The 19,444-nt window shown below is 43.1% G+C and overlaps 1 protein-coding gene across 1 annotated transcript in view; it reads left to right on the top strand.

The window, feature by feature from the left end:
• Window positions 1–19,444, top strand: part of LOC126188518 (potassium voltage-gated channel protein Shaker) — a 1,090,690-nt gene that overhangs the window by 951,242 nt on the left and 120,004 nt on the right. The window lies entirely within an intron of this gene.

The raw sequence follows: 19,444 nt of genomic DNA, 5'->3' as shown, positions 1-19,444 counted from the left end.
TGCAAGGGTAGGGTTTGTCAGTAGTGGGTATCACACAGGTCGATACCTTTGACGTTGTGCGGTGGTGTTACTCGGCGGCTGCTGCTGGGTGCTGGTGTTGGTTTCTCGGTCAGCGTCAGCGGTCCTGTAACAATTAGGTTCATCATCGTTTTGTGTCCGATAGGTCATATATCGGATTCACAGTGTAGGGTAGTGTTGGCGATTTGTTTGTGTGTTAGGTGCGAGCTTGTCGACTTCCCTGCTGTAGCCTCTTGTGCGGCTTTAATAACAGCTGGCATATCCAGTCAATGTTGCTGATATCCAGGGACTTGCCGATGTAGTCGCTTGTGGGTTTATGTTAGATTACCATTGGTGGTTATGCCCTAGCTAGTAGAGTCCTTGGCCGCTTGTCTTTCCGCCTATGGATGTGATCATTGTTTCCCAGAGTAAGGATGAAAGTATTGCTAGAGTGTCTCGAATTCCTGTATAGTCGTGTGGAGTGTTTCTTGAGTACTTGGTTGAGGATTTCAAGGCGGTATTCTTTTTGGAGATTCACGGTGCATGTGTAGCGTGGAGCTTTGCTAATGATGCGTAGCACTTTGTTCTGTATGACCTGCAGGCGTGTAGGAGCTGCATATCCCCAGATGAGAGCTGCGTACATCATCAGAGATATAATCAGTGTCATGTACATCGAGATACTGCGGAAGCAGTAAAATTTATACTAGCGCTGTGCCCATCCCACTTGGCACCGGGTGGCTGGGTGCTCTCCGGCCAAGGGGCGGGGAGGAGAGGAGAGATGAAGTTGCAGTGGTAGGGGTAGCAGGTGCACTGTTCACATCTCTTTCTGGATATGCCGGATGCGTCTTGCGTGCTGGATGGTTCTCGGCGCGCTCTCTTCGTATTGTCGTTAACGCAGGAGTCCATGCTACACTCAGCTGGTATCCTGGATCCCTACTAACCAGATTCTCGTGAATCCGCATTTAAATATATTCCTTAATTATACTGTAGCTGATTGCTCGGCACAGCACCTTGGTGTTCTGAAAGTCAAAGGTGGTCAAAGGCTGTGCCTTCTATCGGTGATATACAATTTTGTGTTCCACTCGCAGCATTCTGAAATACAGTGCTGCGTTTTCCCATTGTATTGGTGGCCACATTCACAGGCGCGGCTGTATATGCCAGGAATGTTCAGTTCTAGTGGGTCTTTCGCAGAGCCAGGGTCCTTTTTCGCCTTAGGCGATGGTTGGAATTTGGTTTCTATGTTGGATTTTTCAAGGAGCCTGCCAACATCCAGCGCAACGAAAGACAGTGCTAACTGGCGTGGTCATCTGTGATAAACAAAAGCCATCCAGCCGAATCACAACACCATAATAAAGTATTCGATAGAACGGGTACAGTGAAGCACAGATTAGCAGGGCATTCAAGAAGAGAAAATATGCAGCAAACTGGGAAGAGGAGGAAGAAGATGAGAGAGTCAGTTTTCTTCTGTACTTAGCATCGCTCTGAGCCAAAATTGAAAGCCTACTTGAAACATCCAACATAATAACCATCTCCCATCCATTACCTAAAACGAAAGAGTACCTTGGATCGGCACAAAACGCTCTGAAGTTGAACGTATCTGCGATAAACAGCACCGCCATCGAATTTAGCCACCAGTGCATTGGGCAAAGGCAGCCATATATTTCGAAACGCTATGAGGAGCACATAAGGCATGTACGATTGGTACACAGAGAGAAATTGCTGGCAGCGAAGCATAACATCAAAGAAGACCACACCTTTAACTTTCATAACACAAATGTGCTATTCCAAGCAGCCGACAGTTGGGACAGCGTTATTAAGTAATATATTGAACTAAGGATTCGAGATAATATGGCTAATAGAGACGAAACATACCAACTGAATGTGGCATGTAATCCCGCGTTGGTGGCAATACGACGACAAGAGCGCGCCCAGCACCGCCCAGAACGCAAGACGCACCCAAAATGCCCAGACAGAGACGCGAGCGACGCACCCGCTACCCCCACCACTGCAACTTCATACCCCCCCCCCTTTCCTCCGCGCCCTACAATCGTGCGGAAACCATCCGCACTTAGTCAGGTGGAGGGGGCATAACGCTAGCATAAATGTTACGACTTATGAAATATCTCGGCACTTCACCTGAAGATGATGAGTATGACACTCTTCGAAACGTCATAGTATTTTAACACCGCCACCCAGCTGTAAACAGAGAGCCTTTCACCAATATTAATCAAGTTTGCTATAGCGCACTTCGTCGCTTTTGGCAGAAACTAGGCCCGCTCAAATACTATTAACACATACAAGTACTGAACGCAGTGCGACCATGCAGTACCGATCGATTTTCCTGTCTTACTGAATGAAGTAAATGGTACATATATCATGTTCCATCACCCCCTAAGTCGATTCCTTCACATAGTTTGATAATATACAGCGAATGTGATAGAGTCTTTCGCAGTACTAACATATTTGTGCAGCAAAATTTTCAGTTGCTGTTTAAAGGTTAAATCCTGATTTGCTAGTTAGGTAGTCTGCTCATAACAGGATGGCGTCCTGTATTAATTAGCGTCATCGTTGCAAGATTTATAAATGGTTATCTTTCCGAAGCTAAGACACTGTATTCCTTAGGCAATAAATGAGACAAATTTTCACTCTACATATCGTGTTTCTTGTTTTGCATAAAGCTGCTGCCAGATGTCGAATGAATTTCCGTGCAGGGATACGCAGAGTGACTGGCTGCATGCTTGAAGTGTTAGTCTGTGTCACGTGGGGTAATATGGCATTATTGTAGTACGCTAACAAGCCTGAGTCAGATTTTAGACGGTTTCCCACAGCCACTCCTGTAATTACTGCACAAACGTTATCTCTGTGTAAGTAAAGCTGCAAACAAACTGTCAAAAATTAAATTCTTCATTTGTGTGGCCATAGTGACCGTAGTTGCTTTATAATTCATGTGGGTATTTTTCATTCGTCGTTGCAACTACAAAAATGCGTGATTTTTTTTGCCAGACGCGTTTCGCTTTATTGAGGTAAAGCATCATCAGTGGTCTGTAATTAAGTTTATTTACATTTTGATTTGCTTTTTAGATCGAAAAACAGTTCGTTAAGAGTAGGTTGGTTTGACCTTACGGTGATTTTTCTGCTGCTTTCTCGCTTACGTCGGGAAATGCCGTCTGCTAACACGTCCTTCTTTTTCTGTGTTAGACACTGACAGTTTTCGTCTACTTTTTAGATGTTCTGCAGCACTATGCATTTCTCACAACACACTTTTATGCACGGCACTGTATTCTGTTTGTTTTCGTACTTCAGGTATGTGTTGATGTTTGTGTTTTGTAGTGTTGCCAACATAACCTTTCTACTACTTTATCTTTGACCTACAAATATTCTTTTTTAAATTAGATTATAGTATGTGTGTGATTCTATTAGATTTTATTTCATTTATTTATTTATTTGTTTATTTATTTATTTATTTATTTATTTATGGGACGAGAAACCATGATGAGTGGACATACGTATATAGCAGCGTAATGGAGTGAGGGTTAGGGGAGAGGGTGAGGAGCGAGAGGTGAAATGAAACTGTGAGGGGTCGGGGGGTTGTGGGAGAGTGGGAGGGGGTGAAGGATGGAAAGGGCTCTTTTCTTTTTCATGTGATTTCACACCCTCCCACTCCCCCTCCCCTCCCCCCCTCCGCAATCACAGTTTCATTTTACCTCTCGTTCCTCACCTTCTCCTCTAACACACACTCCATTACACTGCTATATATTTATGTCCACTCATCATGGTTAATCCTCCCAAAAAATAAAAATAAAAATAAAATAAAATCTCCATCGCTATTTCTTCTCTACTCTTACATTACACACATACAATAATCTAATTTAAAAAAAGAATATTTGTAGGTCAAAGACAAAGTAGTGGAAAGGTTATGTTGTCAACACAATAAAACACAAACATCAACACATACTTGAAGTACGAAAACAAACAGAATTCAGTGGTGTGCGTAAAAGTGTGTCGTGAGAAATTCATAGTGCTACAGAACATCTAAAAAGTAGACGAAAATTATCAGTGTCTAACACAGCAAAACAACGATGTGCTAGCAGAAGGCATTTCCCGATGCAAGCGAGAAAGCAGCTGAAAAAATCACCGTAAGCACAAACCAGCCTATTCTTAACGAATTGTTTTTTGATCTAAAAAGCAAATCAAAATGTAAATAAACTTAATTACAGACCACCGATGATGTTTTACATAAATAAATCCAAACGCGTCTGGAGGAAAAATCACACATTTTTGTAGTTGCACGACGGATCAAAAATACCCTCGTGAATGTCAAAAATTAGATGAAATTAATTAAATGTACTGAAAGTAAATGAATAGATTGATGGGGATTAAATCATTGATGATGCAGTGACATCAAATGATATCAGTGCAATCCTGTTCTGAATCTGCAATGTAATGAATATGCACTCACAACTGAAACTTTGTGTGAGGCCAGGATTAGATTTACGCGAGACACGGTCCCCAACGACTCCGTTCAACCAGTGTTGTTATTTCCACAAACCCTGAGAGGAACACTTTTGTTAATAGTGAATGGATATCATAGATGTTAACGCCACTGACAATAAAAATTTATCTAAATTGTGGTATTATTTTAAAAATTTGAGTCATGCCTGCAGGCGTGTTCAGATGGAATGATTAAGGTGATTGATTGCGATAAGCCGGAAAGCTGGCTGTGATGCGATATCTGGCACAAATTTGCAGTTGAAGCTATACATAGGTGACCCAAAGATTTATGACCCCTGTTAAATGCGAGATTCAATGCCACCTAGTGCCGTTCCGGGCACGTGGCGCATATATAGGTACGGCACAGACGAATAGGGAATTTGCAAATAGTTCACAACAGGTGTATTATTTGGATATTCAAAGGGAACAGATACTGGGAAACCATAGAGCTGCATCTTAGAGATACCAGTTCAGAAGCGATCAATATACAACATGTAATCAAAAGTATCCGGACAACTGGCTGAAAATGACTTATAAGTTCGTGGCGACCTCCATCGGTAATGCTGGAATTCAATATGGTATTGGCTCACCTTTAGCCTTGATGACAGCTTCCACTCTCACAGGCATACGTTCAACCAGGTGCTGGAAAGTTTCTTGGGGAATGGCAGCCCATTCTTTACAGAGTGCTGCACTGATGAGAGGTCTCGACGTCGGTCGATGAGGCCTAGCACGAAGTCGCCGTTCCAAAACATCCCAGAGGTGTCCTATAGAATTCAGGAAGGACTCTGTGCAGGCGACCCCATTACGGGGATGTTGTTGTCGTATAACCACTCCGCCACAGGCCTTGCGTTATGAACAGGTGCTGGATAGTGTTGAAAGATGCCATCCCCGAATTGCTCTTCAACAGTGGGAAGCAAGAAGGCGCTTAAAAAAGATCAATAAGGTCCTGTACTGTGATAGTGCCTCACAAAACAACAAGGGGTACAAGCCCCCTCCATGAAAAACACGCCCACATCATAACACCATCGCCTTCGAATTTTACTGTTAGCTCTACACACGCTGGCAGATGACGTTTACCGGGCATTCACCATACCCACAGCCTGCCATCGGATTGTCATATTGTGTACCGTGGTTCGTCACCCTACATAACGTTTTTGCACTGTTCAGTCGTCCAATGTTTACGCTGCTTACACCAAGCGAGGCGTCGTTTTGGCATTTAAAGGCATGATGTGTGGCTTATGAGCAGCCGCTCGACCATGAAATTCTTGTTTTCTCACCTCCCGCCTAACTGTCATAGTACTTGCAGTGGATCCTGATGCAGTTTGGACTTCCTGTGTGATGGTCTGGATAGATGTCTGCCTATTACACATTACGACCCTCTTTAATTCTCGGCAACCTGTGTCAGTCGACAGACGAGGTCGGCCTGTACGCTTTTGTACTGTACGTGTACCTTCAAGTTTCCACTTTACTATCACATCTCAAACAGTGGACCTAGGGACGTCTAGGAGTGTGGAAATCCCGCGTACAGACGTATGACACAAATGACACCCAATCACCTGACCACTTTCGAAGTCCGTGAGTTCCGTGAAGCGCCCCATTCTGCTCTTTCACGATGTCTAATGACTATTGAGGTCGATGATGTGGAGTACCTGGCAGTAGGTGGCAGCACAATGCACCCAATATGAAAAACGTATGTTTTTGGGGGTGTCCGGATACTTTTGATCACCTAGTGTACCTACATAGTAAGATCTACCAGATCCTTTGCACAGTCAGACAGTTGGAACCCACAAACACAATGGATACACGAGCCTGGCGTCGATTCAAAGTTCCTAATACACTAGCTCACATGCCATAAAATAATTTTAGAACAAAATAGTCGGAGGTAGACTCATGGACCTTAGTGCCTCTTAAAGCCCGTCTCCAGAGCGAAATTAAGTGAACATAAGTCTCATCTCTTACACGCAGTGATGAAGTGAAGTTCGCCCGACGGCAATAAGACTTCAGACATACTCAGAAAAAAATGCGGCATTATTATATTGGCGACACGGTCTGTCAACGGACAAATCCACTGATGTAAGGGCCTTTATTGAAAGGCAGATTGTTATAGCCCAGCACCTGGGAACATGCATCTCGGTGAAGTTGGACGGCTAATGTCGTGATGATCTACGGAAAGCGGACGAAGGACGGTGAACCCACGAACAGGCGACAAGGTGTTGGACGTCCACGGTGACCACGCCACGCCACGCCACGCCACGTCACAGAACGTCGAGGGCGGAAGCTCGCAAGCTCTGTCTCTGTAAAGCAGGACAGGTGGCGACTCGTGGCAGTTTTGACGACAGAGTACAAAGCTAGTACAGGTACAAGTGTTTCGGGGCACACCGTTCACTGCGCACTGTACAATATGGGGCGCCACAGCAGACGACCCCTATGCTGACCCAATAACATCGTCAGTTAAGATTGCAGTGGGCGTAGTATCATGGATATTGGACCGTGGATGATGAAACACGTCGTAAGGTTGGATAAATCTCCAGGTCGGTAGCCGTGTCCTAAAAAAGGCATCGGGCAATGGACGCAGGCTGCCCTCAGGCAGTGTTCCATGAATCTGCTTAATATAAGACACAACTCTGGTACACAGAACTCACTGAGATAATGTTAGACAGCACCCAACAATGTATTGCAGTTAATATTACCTGTAGAACTTGTAAGTAATGCCTGGTGGTGTCCAACAACAGCAGTTCATGGTGATACTGTGAAAACAGTGATACGTTTGTTGTAGTATAACTCGTTACAAGGTCTCGTTGTCGTACGATTCCCGTATTTTATGGATAACAGTAGCCGTTACTGGTGCTCCATGTTCCAGCACGTGCTTTGTGGCATCGTAAGGAACGAATGGTATGAGACGCCCTTGGAAGACATTGTAGATTTCGGCTGCTATGAATTACTGCTACCATTTTCAAACGTTCTTCAACTTTCATTTAACGAAAACTGCTTGATACATTGCTACAAATCAATGTCCAGTCATCAGTTGATCGGAATGTTCATTCTTGTTTGTAGTACTACTGAACCCTATCTTGACTAAAGTGATCGTTTGTTTGTCGTGTCCGCGACTGAACAAATTTTGTTATTCGCATCTGACTTTCAGTACTGTGGATGTCAGCCCCAGTGAACTTTCGACTCCGATCGAAGCAGCTTGAGGTTCAATACAGCTCGAATAATCGTACATCCAGAGTGTTTGTGTTCGCTACCTCGAAGTAAAGAGTCCCTCGACGCTACGTCAGCGAGAGGTTGCATAGTTTTGGTACTTAAGTATTTGTTTAAATTAAAGCTGTGACTGCATCTCATAAATGCCACAATTTTTGTTGAATCTTTCATGTCATGACACTTCTCTGTCAGATATTTTAATAATTACATTACTGCTAAAATTTAAAATGTGGGAACTTTTGTCGATATCGTACTTGTATCTATACGGTTTGTCACCTTCATTTCCGTTCTTTTTTTTTTCTCCATCTGGTTTAACATTGTGTTTTCCATTATCATTATGTTTTCCAACGCCATCAGAGAGCTCCTTAGTTCATTCTTTGGATACACTTTTATAGAATAGGGATCCCATTATTTATTTATTTATTTATTTGTGTTTTGAACAACCTTTGAATCACCTTGTAGAGTACCGAGGACAAATTCTCAAAGAAGATACCATCCTTCCTTAATGTTTCAGTTCCACGCTAGATCGAGCCTCAAATTCTTTGTATTTGAAGAATAACGTTTTATCATGTGATCCTGCAAAAAGCACTCATGAACCGCACAAATCATCGAACAGTTGATGACCTAGGTCATTCAGTGAAAAAAGTGTTGACGTTGCAGTTGATCGATTAACGGTAGTGTATCGGACCACCAATTTCTTTATAATTGATTCGTCTCAAACATGTGTCAGTATTACATCCTGTGCAGTTCAGTTCTGAACCAAATTTTGTAAAAAGCAAGAACATAGAAAACGAGAGCTAATTGTGCATTCTCCTGTCAATATCAGACATAAGCATCCAACTGTGTTCTCCCTAACTTCTGTCCACAAAGAGTATTTAGTAAGGCAAAAACACCATTGTTTAGATCTATAAATGAAATTTTATTTTCGTCCCGATAATCTGTCGGCACTTTTTGACAGACAAGAAACCCATGTATAAAGGGCGTTAAAAAAGTATCGTATTCCTATAGGAGGTAGTACTGATCAACACTAGAAGAAGAGTTCCTATAATTATAAGTCTAGAAACCAACAGCTGTTGAGATATGGCCGTTTTACTTGCGACGTGTAATATGTAGTATTCGATGGTGCAGATGAGGCAGGATTGGCAAAAGATGGCATAGCCAATTTCCACAGTACGTACATGTGGTCAGGTGCAAATCTTCAAGAAATCATGAAAGTGAACCATCAGGATCGCTTCAGTATAATTGTATGGGCAGGAATTGTCGGTGATAATCTCATAGGGGCACAGGGCCATACACTTTACCTTATGGAGTAAAAGGTGCCCTGTATCACGGATTCCTGCAAGACGAATTATCACCACTACTGAACATCGCTACATTTTCAGAAAGGCAGCGGCTGTGGTCTATGTAAGAAGGGGCACCACACCATTTTCTACGAAGCGTGCGACAGTACCTCACCGCAGCACTACATAGGGGATGGATCGTTCGAGGAGATATGGTAGCATCGCCTTCCGTTAACCCGACCCGAATCCATTGGTTTTCTGGATATGGGATCATTTAAAGGCATTGGTGAATGCCCAACCTTTTGACAATGTGTACACGTTACAGGAGCGAGTGAACAACGAATACGATGCAGTCCGAATGAAGCCAGGCATGTTTGATAGAGAGTGTGATTCACTGCGAAGAAGTGCTGAAGGACGTGTCAGCATTTGTGTTAACCACATGCAACTGCCTATAGTGTCTATTTCTACGTAGCTGACAATGGGAATGAGAGGACAGATTGGCCTCTACCTCAACAGATATTGGCTTCCAGGAATTTTACTATAGGAACTTTAGTCGATTTTGATGTAGCTGAACTCAACGCTCTTTAGTTGACGATCTCGCTTAGATAACAGCATAAACTCGTCGTTGTGTAGACTTCATAAGACAACAGATTTTCGCGGTAATCGAGCTCTAAATATCTGTCCACAACTAACGTGTATTTTTCGTAGGAAGGTCTAAGGCAAATTATAACAGAGCGTGCTGAAAAGTAAAGCCACCGAATTTTTTATGTGAAAACTCTTAAAGCTGTTTAAATAAAACAAACGTCATTAACTTTCTACATCTGTATTCTTCGTGTCTACATTTTTATTTCTCAATTTAGTAAGCGTGACGACGAACACGTGTCTCCCAACAAGAGACCACTTTGATAGAACCGTCGTCCGCAGCTCGTGGTCGTGCGGTAGCGTTCTCGCTTCCCGTGCCCGGGTTTCCGGGTTCGATTCCGGGCGGGGTCAGGGATTTTCTCTGCCTCGTGATGACTGGGTGTTGTGTGACGTCCTTAGGTTAGTTAGGTTTAAGTAGTTCTAAGTTCTAGGGGACTGATGTCCATAGATGTTAAGTCCCATAGTGCTCAGAGCCATTTTGACAGAACCGTCACTGGCGAATGTCTGATTTTGTTGACGGAGCTATAACCTCATTGCTTCATTACTATCAAAGTGGACTCCTCGAAGGTGTTCTTAAAGTTCTGGAAACAGATGAAATCCAAATTGGGACTGTATGGAGGATGATGTATGACAATGAACCCAAGGCGTTGGATTGTTGCAGATGTCGCAGCTCTAGTGCGTGGTCTGGCATTGTTATGCTAAAGGAGAAGGTGTTCTAAGCGTGGACGAATTCTTCGAATTCATGCTTTCAGTTTCCTGAAGGTCTGGTTCCCACACACCGACATAGTTACGTTACACATCGACATTTTACACGCTACAAGTCGGAGCCCTCTAGCGATAGAACGTTGCGACTTTCGTCAGCGAAACGGGAAAGTTGACCGAGGAATATGCACGTCATATAATACCTCAACCGATATTGAGAACAGAGTTAAATTTCGAAGGCATTACTTTTCAGCGCTCTCATAATTTCATGGTATTCATAGTAGTTTTTCTTGATATTCTTGGTTAACAAAGACAGTGAAATAAAAGCAAAACTTCATAATAAGACCCACATTTTGTCTTTATAGCATATTTTTATTATGCCTAAGAACATACCGAAGTCACAGCTTATTCACCTCGGTCTTCTGGTGTTATGTACGGACCGTAATTGACATCACAAGAGGGATGGTTCAGCCACCTAACCGGGAAGATATTTCTTACTATATGTATATCGCCCCCTTTCCTTGTGAAGCATGAGCGTTATACATTAAGGGTAATGTTTTGTCATGAGTACGTGGGAAGCGTTGTGTCCTGTTCGTGTTCTTGATGACTGAGTCGATGAGACTCAGGTCCCCTTAAGCGGACGTATCGCCATCAACAGAGTACAGGCGCCAGTTCTGTGAGACAATGCGGACAGGTTCGTTGTTTAAACCACAACACTGTCGCATATTCTGGAGACATTAACTTGACGCAACCACATCACATCACCTTATCAGCCGAACAATGGTGAATAATATTTCCAAGAGTTAAGTCGACTACCTCCCCTCCCCCTCCCCTATTACAATCAGTTAATGGGATTGAATATGGAGAAGGAGAAAGTCTGTATAGAGTTAGGGAGTGTGATATTGCTGATGGTGATCTGTCCATTGGGTGAGGATGGTTCAAATGGCTCTGAGCACTATGGGACTTAACATCGGAGGTCATCAGCCCCCTAGAACTTAGAACTACTTAAACCTAACTAACCTAACTAACATTCATGTCCGAGGCAGGATTCGAACCTGCACCTTAGCGGTCACGCGGTTCCAGACTGAAGCGCCTAGAACAGCCCGGCCACAGCGGCCGGCATTGGGTGAGGACATAAAGCTCTGAATACAAGTAGACTAACTGCCAACATCTTTCTCTTTCTGTAGAGATGTAGTGGCTTCGCAAATTACGTCACGTCCAAGGAATTTATCAACCACTCGGTCATAATTCGGGCGCGCATCGGGACATTCTCCAATGCATAATTACACTCCACGAAGAAAACCACCTGTGGTCTGAGCTTGAACTTCTAATAAGCTGGATCTATCCGCTTATATAGCAGACCATCGGCGTGTAAAACCCTTTTCTGCAGTTTCCAAAAATTGTGTTGTACCGCTCACATTAACCCTTCTGCAGTATGTTGTGCTGTTGGTAATATTGCTGTAAGCGGAATAGTGACTCTCTGACCATAACGAGGAGCAGGTCCAGGAATGTACTTACCTGATTTTGCTTTCGTCCGCCGTTGAATTAACGAGTGATCTGCTTTACCGAGTCCTTCTATCCACTATTGTTGCAGTTAAAGACATTAGTACTTTGTTGATCAGGTTAGCTGATCCTAGCGTGGGCCGATTTTTACCAGACCAAAGCACACACGACAGACGCTTGAAAACGTGACCCATTATAAACCCAGCGCAGGTGGTATGTGGTTCCCAAAATCACGCATCGTTTAAATACGCTGAGATACCCCTTCCCGTTCACTGTCGTCACTCAGGCGACTACAAAAGGCGCTGACGACGTTGCTCTCACTGTTCCCTTCACTGATACACTAAATTTCCTGCAAATCATCTATCTCTTATGCAATTGCCACACAGTAATTTTCTCTGCAGTTTGTCAAATTGTATAAGAGGGCAGTCAAACGAAAACGAGAAACATGATTAAAAACAAGTAAGTAAAAGGTTTATTATGTCAAAACTAATCACCATAGTTGTCAACACATTTATCCCTCTGTGAGACAAGACGGTCAACGCCATAATGGAAAAATATTTGCGGTTTCCTATCGAACCATGATTTTACGCAGCCGTGCACCTCTTCGTCCGAAGCAAATCGACAGTCACGAATGTTTTCCTTCACTGCTCCAAAAATATGGAAATCGCATGGGGAAAACAACCTCGGTAGCGTATGGGGAAACTATTCTTATTTGGGACAATCAGTCTGCTGAAATTCTGACATTATGAATTTCGTATAGAGTGTGGTCCATTGATAGTGACCGGGCCCAATATCTCATGAAATAAGCATCAAACTAAAAAACTACAAAGAACGAAACTCTCTAGCTTGAAGGGAGAAACCAGATGCCGCTATGGTTGGCCCGCTATATGGCGCTGCCATAGGCGAAACGGATATCAACTGCGTTTTTTTAAATAGGAACCTCCATTTTTATTACATATTCGTGTAGGACGTAAAGAAAAATGAATGTTTTAGTTGGACCACTTTTTCGCTTTGTGATAGTTCACGCTATAATAGTCACAAACGCATAAGTACGTGGAATCACGTAATATTCCGCCAGGGCGGACAGTATTTGCTTCGTGATACATTACCCGTGTTAAAATGGACCGTTTACCAATTGCGGAAAAGGTCGATATCGTGTTGATGTATGGCTATTGTGATCAAAATGCCCAACGTGCGTGTGCTATGTATGCTGCTTGGTATCCTGGACGACATCATCCAAGTATCCGAACCGTTCGCCGGATAGTTCCTTTATTTAAGGAAACAGGAAGTGTTCAGCCACATGTGAAACGTCAACCCCGACCTGTAACAAATAATGATGACCAAGTAGGTGTTTTAGCTGCTGTCACGGCTAATCCGCACATCAGTAGCAGACAAACTGCGCGAGAATCGAGAATCTCAAAAATGTCGGTGTTGAGTGCTACATCAATATCGATTGCACCAGTACCATATTTCTATGCACCAGGAATTGCATGGCGACGACTTTGAAAGTCGTGTACAGTTCTGCCACTGGGCACAAGAGAAATTACGGGACATTGACCGATTTTTTGCACGCGTTCTATTTAGTGACGAAGCGCCATTCACCAACAGCGGTAACGTAACCCGGTATAATATGCACTATTGAGCAACAGAAAATCCAAAATGGCTGCGACAAGTGGAACATCAGCGACCTTGGCGGGTTAATGTATGGTGCGGCATTATGGGAGGAAGGATAATTGGCCACCATTTTATCAATGTCAAAATAAATGGTGTAATGTATGCTTATTTCCTACGTAATGTTCTACCGATGTTACTACAAGATGTTTCACTGCATGACAGAATGGCGATGTACTTCCAACATGATGGATGTCCGGCACATAGCTCGCGTGCGGTTGAAGCGGTATTGAATAGCATATTTCATGACAGGTAGATTGGTCGTCGAAGCACCATACCATGGCCCGCACGTTCACCGGTTCTGGCGTCCCAGGATTTCTTTCTGTGGAGAAATTTGAAGGATATTTGCTGTCGTGATCCACCGACAACGCCTGACGACATGCGTCAGCGCACTGTCAATGCATGTGCGAACATTACGGAAGGCCAACTACTCACTGTTGAGAGGAATATCGTTACACGTATTGCCAAATGCATTGAGGTTGACGGACATCATTTTGAGCATTTATTGCATTAATGTGGTAAAAACGCTGTAACAGCGTGCGTTCTCAGAAATGATAAGTTCACAAAGATACATGTATCACATTGGAAGAACCGAAATAAAATGTTCAAACATACCTACGTTCTGTATTTTAATTTAAAAAACTTACCTGCTACCAACTGTTCGTCTAAAATTGTGAGCCATATGTTTGTGACTATTACAGCACCATCTATCACAAAGCGAAAAAAGTGGTCCAACTAAAACATTCATATTTCTTTACGTACTACACGAATATGTTATAAAAAATAGGGGTTCCTATTTTTAAAAATGCAGTTAATAACCGTTGGACCTATGGCAGCGCCATCTAGCGGGACAACCATAGCGCCATCTGGTTTCCCCCTTCAAGCTAGACACCTTTCGTTCTTTGTAGTTTTTTCGTTTGACGCTTATTTCGTGAGATATTTGGCACGGTCACGATCAATGGACGACCCTGTATATGAAATAGCGATGTATAAAGTATGTTCCTCCTAATAGTCGTCAGGCGGTTTTTCTACGGTGTTTTGGTAGATACCTGCAATTTCATTTCGCAATGTGTAGCTGGAGCCAATCCAAACAAGTACTGCACATCGCATCTTTCATGAGACGCCCAATGTCGATGGAAAGAGTTGGTTCGTTTGTCATTACCAACCAAATAAAATGTAAGCTGAATTTTACTTGCCCCCCTGGATATAGCGGCCCCAAATTAGTCTAGTGCAATATTCGTACTCCAGTAGCGACACAACAGAGCTGCTGCATGGTGATGGCAGTCAGTGCGGGCCAAGGACGTGCTGAAAACTCGTCATTCTTCGTGTTTTACTGTCCTTGTAAATACATATCGACAAAACGAAACAGCAAGAACAGGCAACCTTTGTCAATGATTTTTAAACGGACACAGTTGCCTCATTTGGGTGTTGAAGGAACCACTCGACACAGCTGAATTTAACAGGGTTAAGTCAAAGTGAAAGTGATTTGTGGAGTAAAGTTTTAAAAATGTTATATGACCCTTCCTCTTTCCCATCTATGGTATGGCTCTGATCACTATGGGACTTAATTGCTGAGGTCATCTGTCCCCTAGAACTAAGAACTACTGAAACCTAACTAACCTAAGACATCACACACATCCATGCCCGAGGCAGGATTCGAAACTGAGACCGTAGCGGTCTCGTGGTTCCAGACTGAAGCGCCTAGAACCGCTCGGCCATTGTGGCCGGCTTGCTATCTGTGGAAACGTGTTGCAGTTGCTTACTCTCTCACAAAGAATAACAATAGGGCTCACCAGAATTTTCCGGCTTCAAGGCCGAAATGTGAATAACCAGCAGTTTGCCCAACAGATTAAAGCTAACTAGGGCGGGACTCGAACCCAGATATTTGCCCTTCAGCTGAAATTCTCTTATCGACTTTGCTATTTAGGCACGGTCAGCTCTCCACTCCACACAGCTTCAATAGTTGCAGTACCATTCACCTAGTTGAAGAATGGTATCTTGCCCCAAAAATCACTACAGGCTGGTAGTTTAGGGATAACAGCAGCCTATGCTGATTTAGAGACTGGATATCATTCATTAATTTCGTTAATTATCTAAAGGCTGTAGAGCACAAATTAGAAGCAGCCGTATCTTAAGTTTTCGTGCGCGATAATCACTCCTGAATGAGACGATAGTGCGGAAAAAAGTCTTGATTCCAAAATAAGTAATTCACTCTGCAGCGGATAGTGGACTGCTGATAACTTTCTGACAGTTTAAAAGTGTTTGCTGGACCGTAAATCGAAGCCGGAATCTTGCCTTCAGCTTTGCAGGTAAGATCGCAGCCCGCGACAGACAAGGCTCCGGGCTCGAGTCCCAGTTTGGAAGACAGCGGCTCTCTTTCAAAGAGTTTCGCAACAGTACATACTCTGCTGTAAGTGAAAGATTGTGTCTGTTTTGCCAATTGTTGAATGGTGCAGGAGAAGCTGTTGGGTGGCTCCTCTACGTTTCACGTGCCCTATAATATTAGACAAATTTTGCGTCATGAAAGATCGTGATTTCAGTCATCTGCGAGAAAGGATATTGGATGTTTCTGCTACAATCACACCGTTCATGACACACTGAAAGTGGGAGTAAACAGGACGTCTCTCGGAGGCTTGTCAAAATGCACATTAAGAGTGCCATTACACGTCAGTACACTTCCTGAGTTGATTTTACTCAGCTTTATGCTAGCAAATATAACATGATGTGTCGTTCTTAATAGAGACAAATCTTCAGATGTTAAAGTAGCTGCAAGTGTACACCAGGAGGGTTATACATGACAATTACTGCTCGCAGTATATATATAAACAACCAAAGGGATAACGTCGGATGGGTTCCATGAAGCTGTTCGCCAATGATGATGTCGCATACAGAGAACAAGGAGCGCTAGTAAATTGCAACAAAATTCAGGAAGATCTGCAAAGGACTGACGTTTGATGCAGGAACTTGTAACTGACAGTTAACATAAACCAACCTGCATCCACATCCATACTCGTCAATCCCTTTGGAATGCATGGCAAAAAGTACTTCCCGTTTTATCAGTTATCACGCTTTCATTCCGCGGGAAGAACGGAGGAAAAATATTTAAACGCCTCTGTGAGTTCCGTAATTAAGTGTACTCGTGCCATCGCGATATCTACGGGAGAGGTGAATGGTGGATAGTATTATGGTCTCTCAGTAATTATTTAAAAATGGTTCTTGAAACTTTATGAGTAAGCTTTCTCGAGATAGTTCACATGTATCTTCAAGAGTCTGCCAGTCCAGTTCTTTCAACATCCTCGCGACACTCAGCCATGTGTTAGACAAAGCCGTAACCATTCGTGGTGCCCTTCTCGGTATACGTTAAATATCGCCTGTTAGTCTTACTTATTATGGCTCCCACAGACATTAGTAATATTGGAGGGTGGGTCAACGAGTATTTAGTTACCAATCTCCTTTGTAAACTGATTGCAGTCTCTTAGTATTCTGCCAATGAACCGAAGTCTGACACCTGCTTTACTTACGACTAAGTCCATGTGATCGTTCCATCTCATATCATTACAAATTGTTACGCACTTGTTTTTGTATTTGATCTATTATAATTGTGCCTCTTTGATACTGTAGACACGGTATTTACCTTTTTTTAGTTTTGTGAAGTGTACAGTTTTACATTTCTAAACATTTAAAACAAGCTCCCAATATTTTGCCAACTCCGTAATCTTATCAAGATTCATCTCAGTACTTCTACAGATTTTTCCGGCCAATACTTCATCATAGATAAATGTACCATCTGCGACATGTATAGAGTTACTGTTAATATTGTCTACAAGGTCAGTAATATACAATATGAACAGCGGGATTCCCAGCACTCTTCCTTGGGAGATATCTGAAGTTACTTCTACATCTGAGGATGATTTTACATCAACGATAACATGATGTGTCCTTCCTACGTCAACGCAGTCACAAGTTTCGCTTGATACCCCAAGCGACCGCAGTTTTTACGATAAGCATATGTGTGGTACTGATTCAATGCTTTCCGGAAATCAAGAATAACTGAATCTACCTGACCACCTTGATCCATGGCTTTCAGGATGTCATGCAAGAAAACAGCGAAACGGGTTTCACACGATCGATTTTTTCGGAATTCATGCTTGCTGGCATGGAGTACATCCACATCTAAATCATACTCCGCAATTCACCTAACGGTGTGTGGTGGAGGATACTTTTGTACCACTAACTGAGTCCTCCGGCATAGGGCCTGAGAATAATTATTGTCGGTAAACCTCTGTATTGGCTCTAATTCCTCGATTTTTCTTATTGTGGTCTTTACGCGAGACGTATTGAGGGGGTTGGGGGGGGGGGGGGGGGGGGAGTAATATGTTGTCCAACTTTTCCGGAAGTGCTTTCGCGAAATTTCAGTAGAAAATTTCTCCGCGATGCACGATGCACGACTCCTCTCTTGTAACGTCTGGCAACGGAATTGTTGAGCACCTCCGTAACGACCTCGCGCTGGCTGAACGATTCCGAGACAAAACGCGCCGCTTTTCGTTGGATATTCTCTATCTCTTCTATCAGTTCTACCTGATAGGAATCCCAGATACATGAACAATAGTCAAAAATCGGTCGAACAAGCGCATTATAAGCCATTTCGTTCGTGCATGATTTACATTTCCTGATGATACTTCCTCTGAATCTGAGTCTGGCATCTGCTTTTCCCACTATTTGTTTTATGTGGTCATTCCACTTAAGGTCATTCCGAATAGTTACTCCTAGATATTTAACGGTGGATACTGTTTCCAGCGGTTTTTGTAGCTATACACTGCTGGATTTATTTTCCTTTGTTACGCAATATGCTACATTTATTTAAGTTCAGGGTCAACTGCCAGAGCCTGCACCATTCACCAATCCTCTGGAGGTCATTCTACAAATGTTCGAGATAACTCATTGAGTTTGAGCTCAGAATATATTCTAGGATTCTACAACAAATGGATGTCAGGGATAGGTGACGGCAGTTTCGTGGATCACCATAGCTACCCTTCCTGTAGACGGCAGTAGTCTGCTGCCCTTACTTTCAGTTACTGCCCCATAAATAAATAAGCGTGTGGACACTAGCCCTTGTACCACTAACAATGTCTTTGGGCCTTGTGAGATATGTTTCGATAATATTCTGACACGGCAGTTGTTGAAGGCTTCTTGCATTGCCGCTCTGACTGCCAAACGTGTCTTATTCAGCATATCTCTATCAAATGTAACACATCGCGCAGAAATAGGCTGACAATCCCATTATTTTATGGTTATACGATTGGCGAACAGTCACGCGAAGCAGTTACAGCTATTAAATATCTAGTAGTGTACGTACGACGTGATTTAAAATCTAACGACTACATAAACCAAATTGTAGGAAAGGCAGATGCCACACAGGTTGAATGGAAGAATACTCCGCCAGTGTGATCCTCCCACAAAGGAAGTAAAAACCCTTGTTCGGACGATACAAATGTATTCCTCGTAACTTTGGGACCCTTGTACTGGTAGGATGATAGAGAAAACAGAAAGGATCCAAAGAAGAGAAACATGTTTCTTCATACGGCCTTTTAACCTTCCCCCAACCCTAGTGGCAGACGTTATAAGAGAGGCGTTGTACTTCACCGTATGGTTCACTGGTAAAATTCCAAGTGCTTACGTCCGTAAAATAATCTAACAATGTATTGCTTTCCCATTTACACTGTCTGACCAAACGTATCCGGACAACTCTTAACGGACATTAACATATGATGAGTCCATTCTTCATTCTTATTATAGCTTAAACTTAAAATAGATGTCTTAATGTCTGCAAGGAATAGCAGCCCATTCCTCCTCGCGAGGCGAAACCAGAGACGATTGTGAAGCTGGAGGCTAGAATCCCAAGGGTGTCCGACTGGGTTCAGGCCGAAATTTTTGGCCAGTCCCTTTCAGGAATGTTA

This window comes from Schistocerca cancellata, chromosome 5, assembly GCF_023864275.1.
Source record: "Schistocerca cancellata isolate TAMUIC-IGC-003103 chromosome 5, iqSchCanc2.1, whole genome shotgun sequence".
In the NCBI taxonomy this organism is placed as follows: domain Eukaryota; kingdom Metazoa; phylum Arthropoda; class Insecta; order Orthoptera; family Acrididae; genus Schistocerca; species Schistocerca cancellata.
The sequence above is the reverse complement of the archived record's forward strand: the minus strand, read 5'-3'. Positions and strand labels throughout refer to the sequence as shown.